A 22,768-nucleotide genomic window follows, 5' to 3' on the forward strand; every position below is an offset into this window, starting at 1 on the left:
TTTCCTGCCCTATTGCCACCTCCACAACATGGGAGTTTCTCTTTCAAGAAATGTCTCTGCTATTTAGAAGCTCTGATTTCCTCTGTCCTGTACCAGCTGTATTGTGCTCATGTTATTAGGTTAGGCCCACAGGAAAATCTTCCTTTTGACTAACTCAAAGTCAACTGATTAGACTTCTTAGTTACATTGGCAAACCCCCATTTGCCATATAATGTCACATAATCATGGAGTGATATTCCATAATACTCACAGGTTCTGTTCACACTCATAGGGAGGGAATCATACAAGATGTGTACATCAGGGGATGTGAATCTTGAGGGCCGTCTTTGAATTCTGCCTACCACATTTCACCTTCTGGACCTCAATAATTTTTTTTTTTGAGACAGAGTCTCACTCTGTCATCCAGGCTGGAGTGCAGTAGCACAGTCTTGGTTCACTGCAACCTCCGCCTCCCAGGTTCAAGAAATTATCTTGCCTCAGCCTCCCGAGTAGCTGGAATTACAGATGTGCGCCACCATGTCTGGCTAATTTTTGTATTTTTAGTAGAGATGGAGTTTTGCCATGTTGGCCAGGCTAGTCTTGAACTCCTGACCTCAAGTGAGCCACCTGCCTTGGCTTCCCTAAGTGCTAGGATTACAGGCGTGAGCCACTGTATCTGGCCTGGACCCCAATAATTTATAGCCCTGCCAAACATTCCCTAGAATCTAATCCCATTCAGACATCATTCCAAGTTTAAAATCTCATCAGGTAAATCAGGCCCAGAGTTGGATGAGGCTCCTGAGTATAATTTTTTGAGACACATTTCCTCTCCATCCAAGAGAGAGGTGATCTCCCCAACACTCCCAGTATATGATGGTGGGATAGACATAGAGTGACAGTTATAGATGTTCCAGTTTAAAAAGGAGGAAAATGGAAGGTGAAACAGAAAGGAGTCACTGCTCCTAAGCAGTTCCTAGTTGGATGATTTCCAGTGGGAGATCCTTAATTAGGTTTCCATGCCTGGGTATTGTCCTTCCTTGTTCCTCAGTTATCTTGCTCACCCTCTGGACTCTTGTTGGTTCTATTCTCTGAGCTCTGAGTGACTCTTCCTTTTCATTAAAGGTAGGAGCATTTGCAGCTGAAGTTTCATCAACCCGCTTCCTGCTACTGGAATCCTAAGGGTCTGACTGTCTTTTTAATTTTGGAGTCTCTCTGTTCCTTTTAGTCCAAGCTGGCAGTATTTCTTCCCAAACAATTTTACTCAAGAACCTTGTGGGGTTTGCATGAATTGCACTGGGATTCAGACCATTAAGCAAAAGCCATGCCCACAGATCTCCTTTTAGTGGACACTATTTTATTGCAATTGTACATATTTATGGGGTACACTCTGATGTTTTGATAAACATATATTGTATAATGATCAAATCAGGGTATTTAGCATATCCATCACCTCATGCATTTATCATTTCTCTGTGGTGAGAACATTCAAAATTCTCTCTTCTAGCTATTTTGTAATACACAGTACTATACTGTTAATCCTTATCACTCTACAGTGCGTATTCACTCTACAGAACGTATTCCTCCTATGTAATTGTAACTTTTTACCCATTGAATAAACTCTCCTCACCCTCCCTTCTACCCTCCCCATCCCCAGTCTCTGGTAACCAGTGTTCTACCTCTGCTTCTGTGATGTCAAATTTTTTTTTTTTTTTTTAAGATTCCACATGTGGTATTTATTTGTCTTTCTGTGTTTGGCTTATTTCACTTAAGATGATGTCCTCTGGGTTCATCCAGGTTGTTGCAAATGACAGGATTCCATCCTTTTGCATGGCTAATTAGTACTCCATTGTGTGTATATACTACATTTTCTTTATCCATTTGTCCGTTGACACTTGGGTTGATTTCATATCTTGGAAGACATGTCTAGGAAGCTGCAAATGCTGCTACCTTTAATGAAAAGCCCTGCCATGGCCAACAGGTCTAGGAAAAAATGCTCAACATTCATCAGGGAAATGCAAATCAAAACCATAATGAGGTACCATCTCATTCCAGATAGAATGGCTGTTATCAGAAAGACATAAGAAAACAAGTCAAAGGGTATAGAGAAATGGGGACCCTTGTACATTACTGGTGGGAATGTAAATTGGTACAACCACTGTGGAAAGCAGTATGGAGATTCCTGCAAAAATAAAAATAGAATTACCATATGATCCAGCAGTTCCACTCTTGGGAATATAAACCAAAGGAAATGAAATCAGTGTGTCAAAGAAATATCAGCACTTGTATGTTTACTGCAGCACAGATCTTTTTGAGATAATCCCTTTGCTATGTTTGGCTCTTGCTGATGCAGCTGAGGGCCAGATGCTACAGGGCTGTGGTCCTCTGGTTTGGTTGAGAAGACCTGTGAGGCACATGTGCTATCTCTTGAAAGAGCCCTTTGTATGACTGAATTCTGTGACCCATTGATCCTCCTGAGGTTTTAGCAAAAGGTTGTACAGTCACACCTTCGCCTTCTTTTCTCTGCCATGCATTTGAAAGCAATCTCCTAATTTTATTGTCCGTAGCTACATGGATGGGCTGACAATTCCCCAAATCATCCAGTCCTGGTTGCTTTTTGTTTAATAGTGATTTTCTCAAGTTATCTCCCTCCTCTCACATTTTACTATAAGCAGCAACAATACACTCAGCCACATCTTCAACACTTTGCTGGGAAATCTCCTTAGCAATTTATTCAAGTCTACCACTTACACCTTCTGCTTTCTGCCTAACTGCAGGGCACAATTTTGCTAAGTTTCTGCCAATAAACAGTAAAGATTCCCCTTCTTTCAGTTTCCAATGACATGTCCCGCCTCTTCTTCTGAGGTCTCACCACTAGGATCCTCCAGGTACAGATTTCTACTAATAGTCTGTCCACTGCACCTCAGGCTTTTTCTGTCACGCTCCTCAGCATTCTTCCAGCCTCTGCCTGCTGTCAGCTTCCACGGGTACAGCCATGTTTTTAGGTATGTGTTAGAGTACACCCCACTTTTAGGTAACAAAATATGTATTGGTGCGTAACAAATGATCACAAATGTGGAGGCTGGAACAACGTGTCCATCAGTGCGCCACTCCGTAGGCGACAGGGATGATGATGTAGTGCGTCTGCGCTCTCTGCTCAGTCTCACCAGGCTGAAGTCACAGTGCTGGTTGCGTTCGTGTCTGCAGGCTCTGGGGAAGAATGCACTTTGCAGTTCATTCAGGTTGCCCTGCAGTCCTGGTTGCAGGGCCGAGGTCCCTGCCTCCTTGCTGCCTGCCAGCTGGAGGCCCCCTGGCATCGTCAGGCTGCCCACGTGGCTGGCCAGTGGCTCTCTTCTCCTTAAACACCAACAATGGAGAATTTCTCGGCCATGGAGTCTCTTTCTTTCCAAATCCCTTCTGCCGGGAAGAACCCTATTCCTTAGTAAGGGATCACCGGATTAGGGAATCTACCTACGATAACATTTTTCTGAACTCAGCTGATTAGAGACATTAGTTACGTCGGAAAAGTCTCTGAAGCGCAGAATGTAGATGAATGCCTGACTAGGAGAAGGTGTGGACACACACAGGGACCGGAATCCCGGGGCCATCTTAGAGTTCTTAGAGTTCTGCCTGCCACAGGGATTCTGAAAACCCTGGGTTGATGATGTTTTTGTCCAGAGAAATTGTCTCTTGTTTCTGTGGTGATTTCCAGGAATATAATATTTTGGGGACACTTTAAGGTTAACTTCTTGGCTTAAATTATATAAATTTCAAGTTCAGACCTGCATAAAAGCAGGGAAATGATTAGAAATTGTCAAGGGAATGTTTAGGCCAAGATAACAAAATTTCATGTTGTCATTTGAATCGTGCAGGTAATTATTTTTCCAGTTATCGGTCTTTTGTTTTTCTGAGGCAATGGCCCCTGGAGAGTCCTAACTTCCCGTTCTCAGCTCCTCTTCGGTTCTCAGCTCCTCTCTAGCCCATCCTCTCAGTCTGCTCAGTCCATTCCTGTTGGTTGAAACCCAATCTTCTGCGCTACCAGAGGGCCACCGTCCCCCACCCCTGTTGCTCCTGGCCCTGGGCGCAGGGCATCATGTCACAGGCTGTCCATTCAATTTTCAGCGACTGCTTTTTTTTCTGAGGATTCCCTTACTTTTCATTTAAGTTCACGTTGCCTACAAATATGTTTTATGACATACTACCCGGTGCTGCTTTTTGATTGCAGTGGGAGGCAGGTTCTTTCCTCTGCCACACAGATGAGGGTGGGAGGCTTTATTCTCTCTGCCTGTGGTTTGAGGCCTCATTTCTCCCCGCCTGGAGGAAGCAGACCCTCAGCACTCTGTCTTCAGGGCCTGCCCTAATCCCTGGCCTGCCGGAATCCACTTCCAGGCACCTGACAAAGTCACCTTTGGAAAATGTAAATCGGATTACAAAGCCTCTTGGCTTAAAGGTGCTGAGCCACGCCTGCTTCTGTGCGGAATCTGGCCTGGCCTCTGACCCAGCAGGGCCCCGCCTGCACCGCTGCACCCTCTGCCTCTCCAGGCCTGAGCCCAACCCTGGGCGCCCCAGCACGTATGCCAGCGTTTGCTCCCGGGGAGTGCACCTCTGCTGGCTGTGGGCGGGGATCCTCCTTTGGTTCCCAGGGGTCGCCCCGGGGAGTGTCCCTGACCACCATGGAGCTCAGCCCTGTTCCTCATTCCCCCACTTCACTGCTGTGCTGGTGGCTCTCAGAGTGGGGGCTCCCTGCAGCCGGCCCCGCCCGCCCACGCTCCCGCACCTCCTGCCGCTCCCGCACCTCCCGTGACAGCACAGGCCAGGGTCGGGCCCGAGACACACTGCGCCCAGCAAGCAGCAGTGGAGGCTGAGCCCAGGGCTGCTGGCAACACCAGCGGGGTTCAGGAGGCCAGAGCAAGTCTCAGGCTGCGAGGCCCCAGGCCGTCCTTAAGGTGCAGGGCTTTTGTGACAGGCACAGCAGAAAAGTGGACAGCCACAAATCCAAGCTCACCGATTAGAATACAGAGACATTTTCTAATGAAATCATTTCTACAGGCCTAATCTTTTCCTTTTTCTGCTTTAAGTATTATTATATATTTTAAAAATAATGTCAACTCTAGTTTTTTCTTCCAGTTTTATTTTAGGTTGGGGGTACCTGTGCATGCTCCTTAATGGGTAAATTGCATGTCTCTGAGGGTTGGTGCACAGATTATTTCCTCATGCAGGCAGTGAACAGAGTACTTGATAGGTAGTTTTTTGATCCTCTTGCTTCTCCCAGCCCCGGCCCTCATGTAGGTCCCGGTGTCTGTTGTTCCCTTCGTGTGTTCACGTGTGCTCATGTTTAGTACTCACTTAGAAGTGATAACATGCAGGATTTGGTTTTCTGTTCTTGTATTAGTTCATTTAGGATAATGGCTTCCAGCTGCATCCATGATGCTGCAAAGGACAGGATTTCATTCTTTTTTTTTTTTTTTTTTTTTAGATGGGGTCTTGCTCTGATTGATCAGGCTGGAGTGCAATGGTGTGATCTCGGCTCACTGCCATCTCTGCCTCCCGGGTTCAAGCTATTCTCCTGCCTCAGTCTCCCTAGTAGCTGGGATTATAGGCACCCACCACCATGCCTGGCTATTTTTTTGTATTTTTAGTAGAGATACGATTTTGCCATGTTGGCCAGACTGGTCTTGAACCCTTTTCCTCAGGGGATCCGCCTGCCTCAGACTCCCGAAGTGCTGGGATTACAGGTGTGAGCCACCGCACCTGGCCAATTTAATTCTTTTTGTATTTTTAATTGGCACATGAAAATTATACATATTTATAGGGTACAGTGTGATATTTCAATACATCTGTACAATGTGTAATGATCAAATCAGGGTAGTTAGCATATCCATCACTAAAAACATGTATCACTTCTTTGTGTTGGGAACATTAAAAGTCCACTCTTCCAGTTACTTGAAAATATAGACAAATTGTTGTTAATTATAATCCCCTATGGCACTACAGGACATGAGAACTTCCTCCTCCTAGCTGGCTGTCCTGCTGTATTCGTTCAGCAGCCTGCGGCCCTCCCTTACTGCAGGCCTCACCCTTCTAACATTGAGCCCAACTGTTGTCACAGTGTGGGGAGAAAAGCTTGGGATGATCGACCGCGGAGGGAGTGGCGGTGGCCAGCTGAGGTCGGCCCTGAAGGCGCTCCTAACACAGCCTGTGAGCTGCCCACGGGGACGGACAGACGAGTGTGCCTGTCTCACGCTGGTGTCAGAGGTCATTTCCTCCTCATGTGTCCAAAGAACTAATTGAAGCAATACTGATGGATGGCAGCCCCTGTGGCCTGGGTTCCTCCAATGCCAGTGGGGCAGTATCTTTAACACCACGCCAACAGTCGGGGCCTTTCAGGTGCCAGGCTGTCCTGGGTCTTTTACATGGACCTTTTCATGGACCAGAGTGGGGTTTCCCAAACTGCAGTCTGGAGCCCTTTCCGCCAACACAACAGGCCCAGGAATGAAGGATGCTGGCGGACGCGTTGCTCCTGACCCTGATTGCAGCCTCCAGCACCCCTCTTGTTTCCTCCTTCCCCTGGCCACTTTTTTGAAACATGAAATTTTCTTTTAATTTTTACATATTTCAATCATACCATGTTTTTATGCCTTTGATGCTGTGCTAGAAAAACTCACCCTGCCACAGATTATGTCAAATATTCACCTAGGTAATCTCTTCTCATGCTTATGTTTTCATTTTTTACACGTAAACCTTAATTCCATCTAGAATTCATTTAGGTACTTGCTGTGATGTATGGCTTTATCTTTATTCATTCCAGCGGTTAGCCAATTTTCCCAATACCATCATTTATGGGACAATCTATGCTTCACCCACCGGTCTGAAGTGCCAACTTTATCATAAACTAAGTGTATGTCTGTATGTGTACATAACAAATAAGTTTATGTGTTTATGTAATGCACACACGTTTATGGACTTTTAGTCATCTTAACAGTTTTTCAGTCTATCAGTCTATTTCTGTTGCAGTAACACCATCTTATTGATTGTAGCTTTATAAAGCATTTCAGTATCTAAGAAGATGTATCTCTCTCATGAAATATTTTCTCAACATTGTTTTATTTTCATTTGTCAGTTTTTCCAGATGAACTCATATTTTCAAATACAAAAACATCCCGGCAATATTTAGTTTGAAATTGTGATAGATTTAGGTATTAAATTCAGTGTCTCCACAGTATCTGTTCTACTCACTGAGAAACATGACTGTTAGGAACATCAGTCTACTCAAATCTTTTTTTATGTCCCCTGGTCAAGTTTGTGGCTTTCTTCATATAAATCCTGTATAATTCTCTATCTTATTTAAGTCACTGTTTGGGAGTTTTCTGCTACTCTCAGAAAACCTAACCTGCTTTGCCTTATAACAAGCATGTTATTGAATGTGGCTATTTCTAATAACTTATTCAATTGATTATCTTAGCTCCCTCAGCAATCACGTTATCTATAAATTATTATAACAATTCGCAGGGCCACCTCTGTGCTCTGGCTAGTGGAGAGTTTACCTGGTATCCATCAGGTTGTTTACTGATATTATGACTTGGCTTTTGTGGGAATTGAAGTTCCAATAAGGAGAAGGCAAATCAGGCTGTTAGAATGACTACCTTTTGAGACAGGAGCCAGCCACTTGATGTTCTAGTTGACTATATTGCTCACACTGGATTATGACTATTCTGAGAACAAAAGCCATGTCCCGTGCCCTGAAAGCTAGACAATAAATATTTGATAAAGGGAAATGAAGAAGAAAGAAAAGCAGGAGAGAGAGAGTGAGAGTTCTGCATAGTGTTCGTACACAGGGCCCCTTAGCTTCACTTGTGGCAATCGAAAAAATTCTGTTTTTCAGAAAAGTGCTATTAATTTTTTTTTTTAAGACAGAGTCTTGCTCAGGCTGGAATGCAGTGGTGTGATCTCAGTTCACTGCAACCTCTACCTCCCAGGTTCAAGCTATTCTCCTGCCTTAGCTTCCTGAGTAGCTGGGATTACAGGCATGCACCACCTCACTCGGCTAATTTTTTGTATTTTTAGTAGAGACAGGGTTTCACCGTGTTAGCCAGGATGGTCTTGATCTCCTGACCTCATGATCTGCTCGCCTCGGCCTCCCAAAGTGCTGGGGTTACAGGTGTGAGCTGAGCCACTGCGCCCTGCTGAAGAGTGCTATTAATTTAATAAAATAGATGTTTGCCTGGCATAAACTTGCTTATAAGTGGATTTTTAAAATCAATGTTTAATTTTAGCATCCTCAAGACCCTTCTTTTAAAGAATGCCTTTGGCCACACTCTGTGTCCAAAATGTCTCAAGACTGCAATTCTGTAGGTATGAGTTGAGGGTAGTGTAAAAAAAAAAAGTGCAATTCTAGATTCTCAGGTTCATTTTCAACAGGGAACTGTTATGTATGTGTATATATGTGTGTATATATATATATACTCAAACACAACTGTGAGAGTTTAAATTGATAATAACCTTTTTCTTTTAAGTTTGATGTATGTTTGAAAAACTTTATACTAGTGGACTCAAGAGTATACACTTTGGGTTTGGATCTCTATCCTAAAGAAATAAAGATCATGTACATTGATTTTCACTGCAGCATTATCTATAATAGCAAAAAACTAGAAAAGATGGACTCACTCAACTATAGAGAAATGGCCGTGTTATGCCACCTCTCTATGAGGATTAACTATGCAGCCATCATGATCAAGTTTTTCAGGAATAGTTAATGACATGCACAGTGACCGTGCTAAAACGGAAATTAAAAGATGTAGACACATACAGGGCAAGGGCACAGGGCGGGAGGCCAGACTCAGGCTCCGATGGGCATGCACTCACTTGGTCATGCCTGCCGGCGACACGGCTGTGCCTGCCTCTGGCGTGACGTCCTCAGCCTGGCCTCCTGCTCCTGTCACCACGCCTGCCGCTGCGGGATTTGGTTCATGTTGAAACCATTTCCCAGCGCCCTCCAGAGGTGCCGCGGAGGGACTGAGTCAGGCGTCCTTGGCTGCTCATCTCGGGAGGCAGAACTGCTAGTCATGAAGACATCGTGCGGGGCCTGGGTCTTTCACTGACGTCAGCCACAGAAGTGAGGGATTCCCTTTTCACCTTCCAAGGGGAAACCAGGCCACTTTGCTCTTCTTGGGGAAGGAGGATAATTGTCCAGCGCTGGGAGGTGAAAGCAGCTACTGCCAGCACGAGGTGGGGCCCCTGCAGTGTGGTTCCTCAGGTCTGAGAGGGATTCCCTCTGCCTTCCTCCCTCCTGCTCCCCTTTCCTCTTTCCTCTACCTGCTTTTTCCTTCTCTCGCATCTCTCCTGCTTCCCCACAATCCCTGACATTTACTGCAGGCTCCCGAAGAGCCATGACACTTTACACCCTCAACCTCATTTAATTCTCAGGAAACCCCACGAGGCCATGCAATTCTCACTCCATGTACCAAGTGAGCCAGTTCAGGTGCACAGAGACTGCCCCTTGCCCAGAGATCCTAGCACGAGGGCTCTGTACTGGTTAGGGTCTCCAGAGAAACAGCTCCAATAGAATGTGCAGATGCTGGGCGTGGTGGCTCACCCCTGTAATCCCAGCACTTTGGGAGGCCGAGGCGGGCGGATCATGAGGTCAGGAGATCGAGACCATCCTGGCAAACACAGTGAAACCCCATCTCTACTAAAAATACAAAACATTAGCCAGGCGTGGTGGCAGCGCCTGTAGTCCCAGCTACTTGGGAGGCTGAGGCAGGAGAATGGCGTGAAGCTGGGAGGCGGAGCTTGCAGTGAGCCAGGATCACCACTGCACTCCAGCCTGGGCGACAGAGCGAGACTCCGTCTCAAAAAGAAAAAAGAATGTGTAGATATACAGAGAGAGATTTGTTTTCACCCATTTATGCCTGAGGTTGCAATTTTTTTGAATTTTTGCAATCAGGCCTTGGCAATGACCTTGAGTAGTAGGATAGAAATAACTCCCACATGCTCAGTGTTCCAATAATGGGACACTATGTCATAAATGGATAAGGAGTTGACTCATGCAATTATGGAGGCTGGCAGGTCCAAAGCTGCAGGGTGGGCCAGCAGGCTGGAGAGCCAGGAAGAGCCGACGGTGCGGCTGGAGGCAGGGGGCGGCTGCTGCAGAGCCCCCTCTTGCTGGAGGGAGGTCAGTCTGTGTTCCGTTCAGGCCTTAGAGCATGGAATGAGGCCGACCCACACTAGGGAGGCCAATCTGCTTTCCTCAAATTCTGCTGATTCAAGTGTTAATCTCCTCCCAAACACTCCTAGCAACACCTAGAATAATGTTTGGTCACGTATGTGGGCACCATGGCTCAGCCAAGTCACACCTAAAACTAACCATCTGAGTCCCTCCACCTGAGACTCCCTGCTAATGTTCTGAGTCATGTGGGGAAACACTATGGAGAAGGAAAATAGAAAAAGTTCACAGAGTCTGGCTCAAGCCTGGAATCCCAGCACTTTGGGAGGCCAAGACGGGCGGATCACGAGGTCAGGAGATAAGACCATCCTGGCTAACACGGTGAAACCCCATCTCTACTAAAAAATACAAAAAACTAACCAGGCAAGGTGGCAGGCACCTGTAGTCCCAGCTACTCTGGAGGCTGAGGCAGGAGAATGGCGTAAACCTGGGAGGCGGAGCTTGCAGTGAGCTGAGATCTGGCCACTGCACTCCAGCCTGGGCAACAGAGCGAGACTCCATCTCAAAAAAAAAAAAGAAAAAAAAAGTTCACAGAGTCATTAAATTAACATGGTGCAGTGCAATCTGTGTGCTCTGGCCATGACTCTGGAAGGACTTGTGAGGTCCCTTGGTGTGTCTTTCATCTGCCATCCCGGGGCTGGTCCCTGGGCCTGTGGCCCCTGACATAGCACAGGTGTGCAGTGAGCACCTGGGGTGGGGCCGTTTTCCCCCCTATACAGGCTTCGCTGTGCTCAGAGGGAGCGAACTGGGTTTGGGCAGTTCCCTCAGCCCTCTTGGCATCTGTGGGAGGGTCTGAGCTCAGGTTTTAGGTTTGTGGCCTCTACTATCCAGAGCCTGCATAACTTCTACAAGGTGGCAGGGAATGGGGATAGCTTGGCCTCCTCAAGGTCCTCTCATGCACCTGCCATTGAAGCCCCCAGCACTCTGGGAATTGAGCAATCCACTGTCCTCATGCCATGACTGGGCCTGGGAAGCCCCAGAGGAGATAAGAGTTACTGCATTCCTTATTTCATTCAAAAACGATGTCACACCTACCCAGCCAGACCTGTGCTTAGCCCTGGGAACACAGAAGACCTTGTTCCTGCCTCTAGGGAGCTCCCTGCACAGAGGGGACAGAAAAGGGTATGTGTAATGTGCTGAGGTAGATGGAAGCAAGGGGAGGGCAGTGCCCAGAGGAGGGCTGCCTGGAGGAGGTGACAGCTAACTAAGCACTGAAAGCAGCCAGGCCAAGCTGAGCATGAGGGGAAGGGGTGGGCCCAGGTGAGAAGGTAAGAGCCCCAGTGCAGGTGAAGGCGAGGCTGAGGAGCGCCCAGCAGCTCACAGCACAGGAGTTGGGGATGAGGTGAACAGAGGCCACCCCGCAGGCCTTTCCTCAGGGAGACCTCCAGTGGAGTCCAATGTTCAGACATGCCCCTGCAGCGTGCTTGGCTCTTAGAAGGGGATGTGGCACAGCTCAGCACTGGCATCAGGCACTGTGGCGCACTGGCATCAGGCACTCTGGCACACTGGCCACTGGGCACAGTTCTCACCAGCACAGTGCCTGGCGTGTCAATGGTCAATAAGTATCATGAGTAGTGGGTTGTGCCTGGGCACCCTGTAAGCCATCGGAGACACCTTGACGGGTGAAAAGGTGTCCGTGAGGTGGCAAATTAAAGAAAAAAGAAAAATAAAATTTAAAAGAAAGAAATAAGCTTTCCTGTATTAGGCTGACTTATCCCAGAGGCAGCAAGGGGCACAGCCCAGATCCAGGGAAAGTCTTGATAATACTATCTAAGAAGCCAGGACACAAAGGAATGTGCCCTGGAGACTCCCAGCACTCCCTCAACATAGGGAGAAGAAAAACAAATTATCCTTTGTTTCATGGAATGAGTTTATAGATTCTTGTTCTCTGTAACTAGTAACTTCAAGTATTCTGTTTTATCTAAGAAGTACAATGAAGGACATGAGAAGCCTGAGAGCTATCTGTGCGCCACAGTAAAGGTTATGAGATAAACCAGTGTAAGGCTCCTTAGAGTAAAACCTGGGTAACAGACATCTGGTTTGCTTGGCAATGGTCATGTGTAATCCTGAATTATGAACCTGTCACAATTTGATTAATTGTTCTGCCTCTGTATCCTTGCTTTTGTGCCACTGTAACTGTAAGCCTGCTTCAAGCTAACCCACCCCCACTTTTAGAAGTGTGTATAAAAGTCAAGTGCTGTCGTTGTTCTGGGTCCAGTCTTTGGATGTTAAGTCCACTGGATCTGAGTGCACTCAATACAGATCTTCTCCTGTATACACCCCAAGGTCTCTCTCTGGTCCTCCTGATTCCGCAGCACCACTTATGGTTTGCTTCTCGTGAATACAGTAGCTGTGGTTATTATGAAACTCCTCGAACTGCCACAGGCCTCCCCAGTGTGCACAAGTGGGTGGAATTAGTGTGACACACCCAGGCTGACACTCATGGCAGTGGTGGGTGGTCACCTCTTGACAAGGAGGGGAGTACCCTGGACGGGCAGCACAGGTGTGTTCATCACCTCAACCTGCACGGAGCACACACCGGGGGAGAGGGGCTGCAACTCTGCCCTCGGGCTGCCCGGCCCCACCCGTCATTCCCCAGAAATTCTCCAGGCACTCACCCTGCCAGGGACTCTGCTGCTCATTCATGTCACCCTCTCCATGGTGACCCATGGTTCTTGCCCTCGGGAGCTCACAGGTGAGGCAGCGGACTCAGGTGCCCACGTGTCTTGGTGTGAGAGGCTGTGACTGAGGTGACCAGAACGTGGCCAAGGCAGGATTCCTCACTGAGGCAGCTCCTCCCTTAGCTGTGAAGCGTGCTCACTCTTCAAAGAGTGCTCAGTGAAGAAAACCCTCGGTTTTGCAGAAGATTCAGGTAACTCTCAAACAGCATGATTCTATGTGTTCAGTGAGTGAAGGAGACGGCTTTCATGATGCCAGTTTGCACAGTGACACAGCTCAGAGACAGCAGGCCCCACCAGACTAGCTAGCCATTCTCATTTTTATTCTTTTTTATTCTCATCCTCAACGGTTGTTATTGTGAAATGTCCCCATTATATAAAAGAGTGTAAAATACGTGCCATTTCAAGAATAACAACACAGGCCCTAGAGTACCTACCCCAGGTTAAGAGACAAGACTTTACTAACACTTGCCATTCCTCCCTCCTTGGCAGAGGTGCCTATGGTCTAGAATTTTGTGTTGATAATAGCCTGGTTGGGTGTGGTGGCTCAAGCCTGTAATCCCAGCATTTTCGGAGGCTGAGCTAGGAGGATTCCTTGAGTCCTGGAGTTCAAGACCAGCCTGGGCAACATGGTTTGACCCCATCTTTACAAAGAAAAAGAAATAGCGTTATTTTTCCCAACATGTGCATCCCTGCCATCTGCTGCTCACTTCCCCCTTGTTCGGACTGTGTGGGGCTGGGACCACCCTCCCTCACCCTGTGGCTCACTGCTTTCGCTCCCGGTTGTGTGCTGCAGATTCACCTATGGTGATGGATATGGCTGTAGAAGTCTGCTTCATGTTACCTTGTGTAGTGTTTGATGGTGGGCATTTGCCATGATTGATTGTTCTGTTCTGGTCCTGAGGAGCATGCGAGCTGTTGCCACGTGTTTGCAATTATGACCATAGCTGCTGTGAATGTTCCGGTACCTGCTAGTGTGCACGTGCAAGGGATTCTAGAGGGCAGTAGTTCTCGAAGTTGTTCTGGGAACACATGGGATCCCAGACACATTCACGGGGGCTGTGAGGTCAAAACTGTTTTCATGATAATACTGACACATTATTTGCCTTTTTCACTGTCATTCTCTCACAGATGTGTGTTTGGAAGGTCTGCTCAACTCAGGTACCCAATATTTTCCAAATGGCCCATGCATAATGCTGCAAAATCATGCATGGTTAAAAGAACCATTCAAAGTGAGACAAACCAATGAATTTTAATGTATCCAAGTATGACAATTCGACTGGTATGGTTTCAGGTTCCACAATTGCAACTAACCTTTAAGGAAGTACCACTTAACAAATTTTGGTGTAAAACCTAGACAGAATATCCAGTTATCCGAAAGGCTACTGGAAGATTCCTTTCTTTTCTAACTCTGTATCTGCACAAGGCTGAATATTCTTCTCATACTCCGACCAAGCCAACAAAACACACAGACTGAATGCAGAGGCAGTGTCTGGGTCCATGCCTCACACGTTGCAACCTGCATGGCTTCCTGGCTGTTTGGGGATGGCTTTTTTTTTTTTTTTTTTGAGACAGAGTTTTGCTCTTTTGCCCAGGCTGGAGTGAAGTGGCGCAATCTTGGCTCACTGTGACCTCCATCCCCCAGGTTCAAGTGATTCTCCTGCCTCAGGCTCCCAAGTAGCTGAAATTATAGGTGCACGCCACTACGCCCGGCTGATTTTATATTTTTAGTAGAGATGGGGTTTCGCTATGTTGACCAGGCTGGTCTCAAACTCCTGACCGCGGTTGATCCACCCACCTCGGCCTCCCAAAGTGCTAGGGTAACAGACGTGAGGCAGCATGCTTGGCTGGGGATGTTTCGTAAATTTGCCTTTTATCAATGTCGCTAGACAGTTTCACCGGGAAGCCTTGGCACATTAATGCCAGAATTCCTGGGTTGTGGCAGGGATTCGAAGGCTACTGTACAGTTGGGCCTCCAAATCTGTGAGTTCCGCATCCATAAAATTCAATTAACTGTGGTATTGAAAATATTTGGAAAATAATTTGCATCTGTGATGAACACGTGCAGAGTTTTTTTTATCATTATTCTCTAAACAATACAGTAAAACAATTATTTCCATAGCATTCATTGTTTTAGGTATTACAAGTAAACTAGAGATGATTTGAGGCATACGGGACCAGGTATGTAGGTTATATGAAAATACTATGCCATTTTATACCAGGGACTTGAGCATCTGTAGATTTTGCTATCCGTGGGTCCTGGGATCAATCCTTTGTGGATACCAAGAGACAACTGTATTAACATTTTAAGAAACTGGTAACCACAAGTGCCTCTGACACCTTAACTTCTTTCCATTACCTTTGTCTGTTTCAGCTATGACTTTAACAGAAGGTGGTGGGTAGACTTCACCACAGTGGGAAAAGGGTGGCGACAAATGGATTCTGCATAATCTTCTTAATGTGACAACTTTCCATTTCAAACAGGCAGACACTGAGACATCAAAGCAGCCAAGTGCCACCCTGATGTTGAGCCCGCCGAGTGCTGCGAGGCTGCTGCTGTTGGCTCTGCATGATCAGGAGAGCGGAGATCAAAGGTGCCCATTATGTGGTGAGTGCCGTGCCTGCGCCTGCCTGCGTCGGGCCTGGGAGACTGTGCTGACAGGGCACTTTGGGGCGGCCCCAGCCAGGCCGACTCAGGCTCTGGTGGTTCCCAGGGTGGAAGGAGCCCAGTGCCAGGTGACAGAGAGTCACCTGGAGATGGCTTCCTCTGGCTGCTCCCAGGGCCTGAGGGCTCCCAGGTGGTTTGCTGAGTGAACTATTGGTGTGATGGTGGGGCTGGGCTTGGGTTGGGGTGCTCATGTTTATGGTCTCTCTAACGGTCTCTCCACAGAGACTTCGTAGCTCAGCTCTGCTGCCTCCCCGGCTCCTCTGCCCTTTCCTGGAGGTCCAGAGCCTCCTCTTGGCAGCCCTGGGCCTGCCCCCTGCTGCTGGGGGTTCACATGGGGCCCTTTCTGTGGGCAGCATCCTTCCAATTCTGCTGTGCCCTCCTCTCTAAAAGCGCCTTTCCACTGGGCACAAGGCCGGATAACAGGTCCTCCCGATGCTGCCACTCTACTGGCACGCTCCTCAGATGTGTGCCGTCTTTCCCACGCAGGCCTGCCACAGCAAGGGCTGGGCTGCCTTGCTCTCTAGTGCACTCCAGGGGCTGGAGGCTGCTGGGAGCAGAGAGCATGTCCAATATGTGTGGTGCACGAATGGATGAATGCACCAGCTCAGTAAACCTAGATCACTGAGCTTCAATAATGCCTAACTCACACGGTTAAATAAGACAACATCAGGCAGCGATCCTAGCAGTTTTAGATCCCTGACCCCTATGAAAAATCTGACAAATGTGGTCAACCATCTCCTCAGGAAAATGCATGTATGCAAAGCAGCAATTTTGTATATGTGAAACAGTCCCTATAACATTTATAAAATTAAGAAAAAAGGGAGGGGCAGAAACAAAATTAAACACAGCCTTCCCCATGCTCAGCATTGATCAGTAGGTCAGCCTCCTCTCTGACTTGCTTCCTCATAGCTGTTTGGTGTCTGTTGCCTCAGGATTGCACGAATCCTGTTACAAGATTAGAGCTCCCCTTAACTGCTCTAGAGATAACCACTTGAACATTATGAAATGTGAGGTTTTCCCTCTGAGATATCCTTGCAGGTCCTGTATATCACTGAAACTACTGATGCCAGCTGGTCTGAAGGATGCTACTGATGCCAGCTGGTCTGTAGGACCCCACTGGTGCCAGCTGGTCTGAAAGACCCTATGAAAAGCTTACTGAAAGACCCTATGAAAACCTGACTCACCAAAGAGTGCAGTTTCCACCTCTTGATGACTTCATCCCTCTTACCCTGACCAATCAACAACTCCAGTTTTCTAGCCCCTCACCCTCCATATTCCCCTTAAAAATCCTAGCCCATATTCCCCTTAAAAACCCTCCTGGGGGAGATGGATTTAAGTGACTCTTCCCATCTCCTTGCTTGATACCCTACAATCATTACACTGTTTCTCTGCTGCATCCCTACTGTCTCAGTGTATTGCTCTGTTACCGTGGAGCAGGTTTATTAACCTGGCGGTCCTACAACACACACTCACCAGAAGTTATCCTAAGACCCACCCCACACATTCTCTGCCTAGTTTATACTTTTCCTCTATGTGCTTTTGAACTTCTTGCACATATCTTTAAGATAAATTGCAGCTGATAGGCAGAAAACCCTGCTTTCTCTGTGGCTTATCACAGTCCACATTTTTTTTTCTGCCTCACAAAAAGTCTAATCAGTGGCAGGGCAGGCTTGAAGGTGGCCTGCTCCATGGAGTCATTCAGGGATCCACCGTCAGGATGTGGATCCAATGTCCTGGGGCTGTGGGGGGCGGTGGGGCCCTGAGTCTGGCCCACCAAACTGTCCTTCCCTCCCATGCTTCTGAGCCTGTGGTGGGAGGGGCTGCTGCAGAGGTCTCTGAAATGCCTTTGAGGCCTTTTCCCCACTGTCTTGGCTATCACCATTTGCCTTCCTTTTAGTCATGCAAATTTTTGCAACCTGCTTAAATTTCTCCCCCCAAAATGGGCTTTTCTTTTCTACCACTTGGCCAGGCTGCAAATTTTCCAAACTTTTATGCTCTTCTTTTTAACAATAAGTTCCAATTTTGGGTCATTTCTTTGCTCATGCATATGAGCAGATTGGAGCACAGACTGTTAGAAGCAGCCAGGTGACTCTTGAATGCTTTGCTGCTTAGAAATGCCTTCCACCAGATACCCTAAATCACCTCTCTCAAGTTCAATCCATAGATCCCTAGAATAGGGGCACAATGCAACCAGGCTTTTCGCTAAGGCGGAACAAAAGTGACCTTTACACCAGTTCCCAATAAGTTCCTCATTTCCATCTGAGACCTCCTCAGCCTGGACTTCATTGTCCACATCACTACCAGCATTTTGGTCACAACAATTTAAGCAGTCTGAAGGAAGTTTTGAGGACTAAGCTCTGATTTTTTTTTTATCTTACCCAAATTCATGCCTAAGGGGTCTAGGGAGTCATGCCCTACAAACCATATATTCTCTTCAGATGGATTTTATTTGACCTTGTATACTATGTCTCGCTTTTCAATCTGACTCTGGCGTAACATTATGAGACAAGGAAAAAATATTTAACCGCAAAAGATATTTCTTTGCCATACCTTAAAATTGCCCTGCAAAGTCTCTTGTGGGAAAAGTCCACATTCTATAGAGAATCCCCTTCCCTCTTTGTTTTCCTTCCTTCCTTCCCAGATTCAGGAGATAATCAACTAAGAGCCAGGAAACCTTTTAGTCCAATAAAAAACAATTTACAACCTGCTATCTCTAAAGTCTGCTATCTAACAGCTTCCTCTGCACAATAAAACTTGGTCTCCACAATCCTTTATCTTTAACCTGAGAACATTCTGTTCTATCCATCCCGGGTCTTCAGACAACCTCAACCAATCATCAACCAGAAAACATTTACATTTACCTAAAACCTGGAAGCCCCCACTTTGAGTTGTTCTGCCTTTCTAAACCAAACCAATGTATTTCTTAAATGTATTGGATTGATGTATCATGCCTTCCTAAAAGACATAAAACCAAGCTGTATCCCTACCACCCTGGGCACATGTTCTCAGGACCTCCTGAGGGCTGTGGGCCATGGTCACTCATATTTGGCTCAGAAATCTCTTCAAATATTTTACAGAGTTTGACTCTTTTTATCAACAGTTTCAAACTTTCCCTCATCTTCTTGTCTTCTTCAGAGCCCTCCAAACTCTTCCAGCCTCTCCTTCTTACCCAGTTCCAAAGCCACTTTCGCATTTTAAGGAATCTTTATAGTAGTGTCTCTCTCCTTGGTACCAATTTTCTGTATTAGTCCATTCTTGCACTGCTGTAAAGAAATACCTGGCACTGGAGAATTTATAAAGAAAAGACGTTGAATTGGATCATGGTTCTGCAGGCTGTACAGGAAGCATGGCAGCATCAGCTTCTGGGGAGGCCTCAGGAAACTTACAATCATGGTGGAAGGTGAATGGGGAGCTGGTACTTCACATGGCCAAAGCAGGAAGAAGACAGAAAGAGAGGGGAGGTGCCACACATTTTCAAATAAGCATTTCTCATGAGAACTCAAGACAGTACCAAGGTTGACATCCGCCTTCATGCTCCAATCACCTCCCACTAGGCCCCACCTCCAACACTGGGGATTACAATTCAACATGAGATTTGGGCGGGGGCACAGATCCGAACCATGTCACTGTCCCTTGCCCAGACCAAGGCATACTTAACTTCCCCTCTCCCTGAGCACCCTATGTTCTGAGAATCGCATTATTGTGTTGTTGCTTGCAGCTCAGTGTCTGCTGAATGCTGTCCTTTAGAGGGCGACACAGTTTACTACTCACTTCTTAGGCTAGATACTAGCACATTGTAGGTGCTTAGTAAGTGCTTGTAAATAAATAAGCCACTCAGAAAAAAACTGCTACAGTGAATCTGACTCTGATTATAAGGAAGTGTGGTCTCCTCTGCCTATCTTAAGGCTTTTCCTTCCCCTGCTACCCACCCCTCCTCTATGTAGGTTGGGCTGTCTCTCCCCATGCCCTAACTCTGCTGTGTCTAGGACATCTTTGCAGAACTGCAGGTGGTCAGGAATGGGGGAACCTCAAGGAGGACATAGTAAGAGATGCAGCTAGTGTGGGAGGCAGGGCCCAGGCCTGGGAGGCTGTAGGCACCCCCAAAGGCCTGAGGGATCCATGGAAGGGCTGAACAGGGATGATGCTGTCGAATTTTCACTCTGGAAGCCACAGGAACTGGGATCTGAGGGGTGAGAGGAGAGTCAGGTCAGTTTCATCGAGCAGCATGTCCTGGATGGCCAGTGCACTCTAGGTGCCGTGGGGATATCAGGGAATAAATGGGGATAAGGAGTCTGGGATGGCGAGGGAGATGGACTGGCCAACAGTTGGCAGTTGGCAGAGTGGTGGTGAGAGGGCACTGGCAGGTGTGGGGGGCGGGGAAGAGGCCTGAGCAGAGGGGAAGTGAGAGGGCACTGGCCTGTGTGTGGGCAGGTGTGGGAGGTGAGGAAGAGGCCTGAGCAAAGGGGAGGATCGGGGCACACCTGCAAGCTTCCAGACTCACTTCCTGTGAGGCCGCACCCAGGATGACCCCGCCTTCCCACCGGGACAATGGGGAGGGAGACTGGAGCTCCGTGGCAAGCTGATGGGTTTTAGTTTTCTGAGGGACCAACGCCAACCTGACCTCTCATGCTGATGCAAAGAATTGCCCATAAAATGTCTCCCTCAAAGGTGGCTTGGTTACCGCTTGCAGGGCAATGTTGCTGCAGGCCCTGTTTGCTCAATTATCTTCATAAGTACCTAACGCTTACTGGCTTAGTCCCATTTTCTGAAATCCCAGATTGTCCCTTTAAGGATAACTTATCTAGAAAAACAAGAGCCTTTGCAGACTGCCCCTCTAAGCGATATGCTTTCTCATTTAACAGAGTATCTCCCCTAAGGAAACACACTGTCAGAGGCAAAGGCCTCAGGCGGGAAGTGTTTTATTTGACTTGGTGGAATCTGATGACTGGTTCTGCTGAGTGTGGCCTGGACGGCATGCTGTTATACAAAGACCAGAGCCTTTGAAACCTGCATACTTCCTCACATGCGAATCAGTTTATGCTTCTCCGTGGACTTTGACAACCCGGGAAAGGAAAGTTCTGTTGCCATTGTTTCAGATGAGGAAGTGGAGACAGAGAGGGCCACGGACTTGGCTGTATGCCACGCAGCTCATTGGTGTTCATAGAAATGGGAAGGAACTGACATCTTCCAATTGCTGTCATCCTCTCAGGTCCTCAGAGCTAATGCCTCTCGCAGAAGGGTGCTTGCGATCCTGATGCATGACCGTGCGGGGCTATGTTATGTTCTCTTTACTGTGCTGACAATAGTGTGTGACTTTAGTTGCTCATTTATTTAGGCCTGTTATTGTTAAAATATTTAAAATAGACACATTAGCATAAACTCCATCAAAATGGTTAACATGAAGTTTTCGGATCTTTAGAGATACAAGGTCCAACTGTTTGAATAACCCTGTCATACGCAGCAGCTTGCAGAATGTTAGGCATGATGACGTGCAATGTGTTTTGCGTGTTGCATGAGGAACAGCAGTGGGGCCAGTTTCTGACAGCTGCTGTCACCTTGATAATCTACCCAGAGCCTGGGGACTCAGAAAGCCTACATCCTTACATTCCCAAGGTTGGGTTGGGCTCTCGAAGCTCACAGGAGAGCCTGGCGTCACAGATTTGCCAATTTACTGATGCCCCAGACACTCACCTCTATCTGAGTTGTGGATTCCCTCCTTGCAGTTAAGTTACAGATGACTTCCAAAGGGTGTGACTGACTTGGTGTTTAATGACATCAACTCAGAGAGCTGAGGTCCTCATCTGCACATCAGGGCTGAGGTTGCCTGTCAAGCCAGACTTTTGCCAGCTGACAGAGCATCACCTCTTGGAGATGGGGTGTGAATGGCATGGCCAGCATTCATCTGTGTGACTTTCGGATGACACAAACATTTCTATAGCTTCTACTTCTGGAAAAGATAGAATAATAAGGACCCGATTTACCTCCTGTTTGATAAACGTAAAAATATGGGACACATTGTTGAAATAACAGTTGTCAAGCTATCAGGCACTAGGCAATGAAGGAGAATGATCCATGAGAACAGGGAAGCAGGTGAGTGGAGCTCTGCGCTAGGCCCAGCGCACGACACAGTTGGTAAAAGGAAGAGGCCAGGCAAAGCTCGGTACACTCACTGAGACGAAAAAAAAGAGATGAAGTTAGGAAGTCCAAGGCAGCTGGAATTCACAGGAGACAGAGGGGTACACAGTGAGAGCTGTGGAGGTCTGCAGAGAGTCCCCCCCTACCACTCAGCTGTACTGGTCAGAGGATAGAAAAGAGAAAGCGCCTCATACAACGTTAGAGGGAGCGTTCTCCATAGATCAAACAGGGCTGGGAATAGTGCCTGTTCACCCCAGCCAGAGTAGAAAACAAATTCAGGGGGCTCTGGGTAGAGTACTTAGAAGGGTTTTCCTTCAGTGGAGGATGAAATTAGCCTTAGGCTAAATGCTGCTCTGATCCCACTCAGCAAAGCATAAAAGCAAGATCAAAAAGATCAAACTCAAAACAAAGTTCAAAGCTATTTACAGGAATATAAAATATACAGCATCTGACAAAGTAAAATTCATAATGCACGGCACTCAATCAAAAGTTACCAGCATGCGAAGAAAAACAAGTGACCCACAGTGAGGATGAATATCAACCAACGTGATCCAGAAATGACAAATGATACAATAGAATTGGAAGACAAGGACATCAAAGCAAGTATTATAACAATATATCATATATTTAGTATAGTAGAGGAAGAGGTAGATCATGTTAACTAGATACAAAGAAGATTTAGAAAAGATCCAAACCAAACTTCTCGAGATGAAAGCCACAATGCGTGAGATAAAAATACATAGGATGGTTTAGACAATTAAGAGAAAATGACAAGAGAAGTTAAAGACAAGGAGAGAAACTATCAAGAAATACAAAACAGAGAGAAATGAAAAATAGAGAAACAAGAGGACTAAAAAATAGTAGTGAGCTGTGGGACACCTTTAAGCGGTTGAATATCCAAATACATGAGTAATTATTATTGCAGAAGGGGAGGGAGACAGAAAACATATTTTAAGGAATACAATTTTCTTCAAATTTTCCAAATTTGTTAAAAATTATATCCCATAGACTCAAGAAGCTCAATAAACCTCAAGCATAAGAAATATAAAGAAAACAGCACCAAGACACATCATAATCAAGTTGCTCAAA

The 22,768-nt window shown here is 46.8% G+C and overlaps 1 long non-coding RNA gene across 4 annotated transcripts in view; it reads left to right on the forward strand.

The window, feature by feature from the left end:
- The window catches only part of LOC105492400 (uncharacterized), a 245,953-nt gene that overhangs the window by 50,566 nt on the left and 172,619 nt on the right, over positions 1–22,768 (forward strand). For all 4 annotated transcript variants that reach the window (XR_011609640.1, XR_011609639.1, XR_011609641.1 and 1 more), the window contains one exon: positions 15,361–15,484. This is a non-coding gene — a long non-coding RNA (uncharacterized lncRNA). The remainder of the gene's footprint in view (positions 1–15,360; positions 15,485–22,768) is intronic.

Source organism: Macaca nemestrina, chromosome 11 (assembly GCF_043159975.1).
Source record: "Macaca nemestrina isolate mMacNem1 chromosome 11, mMacNem.hap1, whole genome shotgun sequence".
Lineage (NCBI taxonomy): Eukaryota > Metazoa > Chordata > Mammalia > Primates > Cercopithecidae > Macaca > Macaca nemestrina.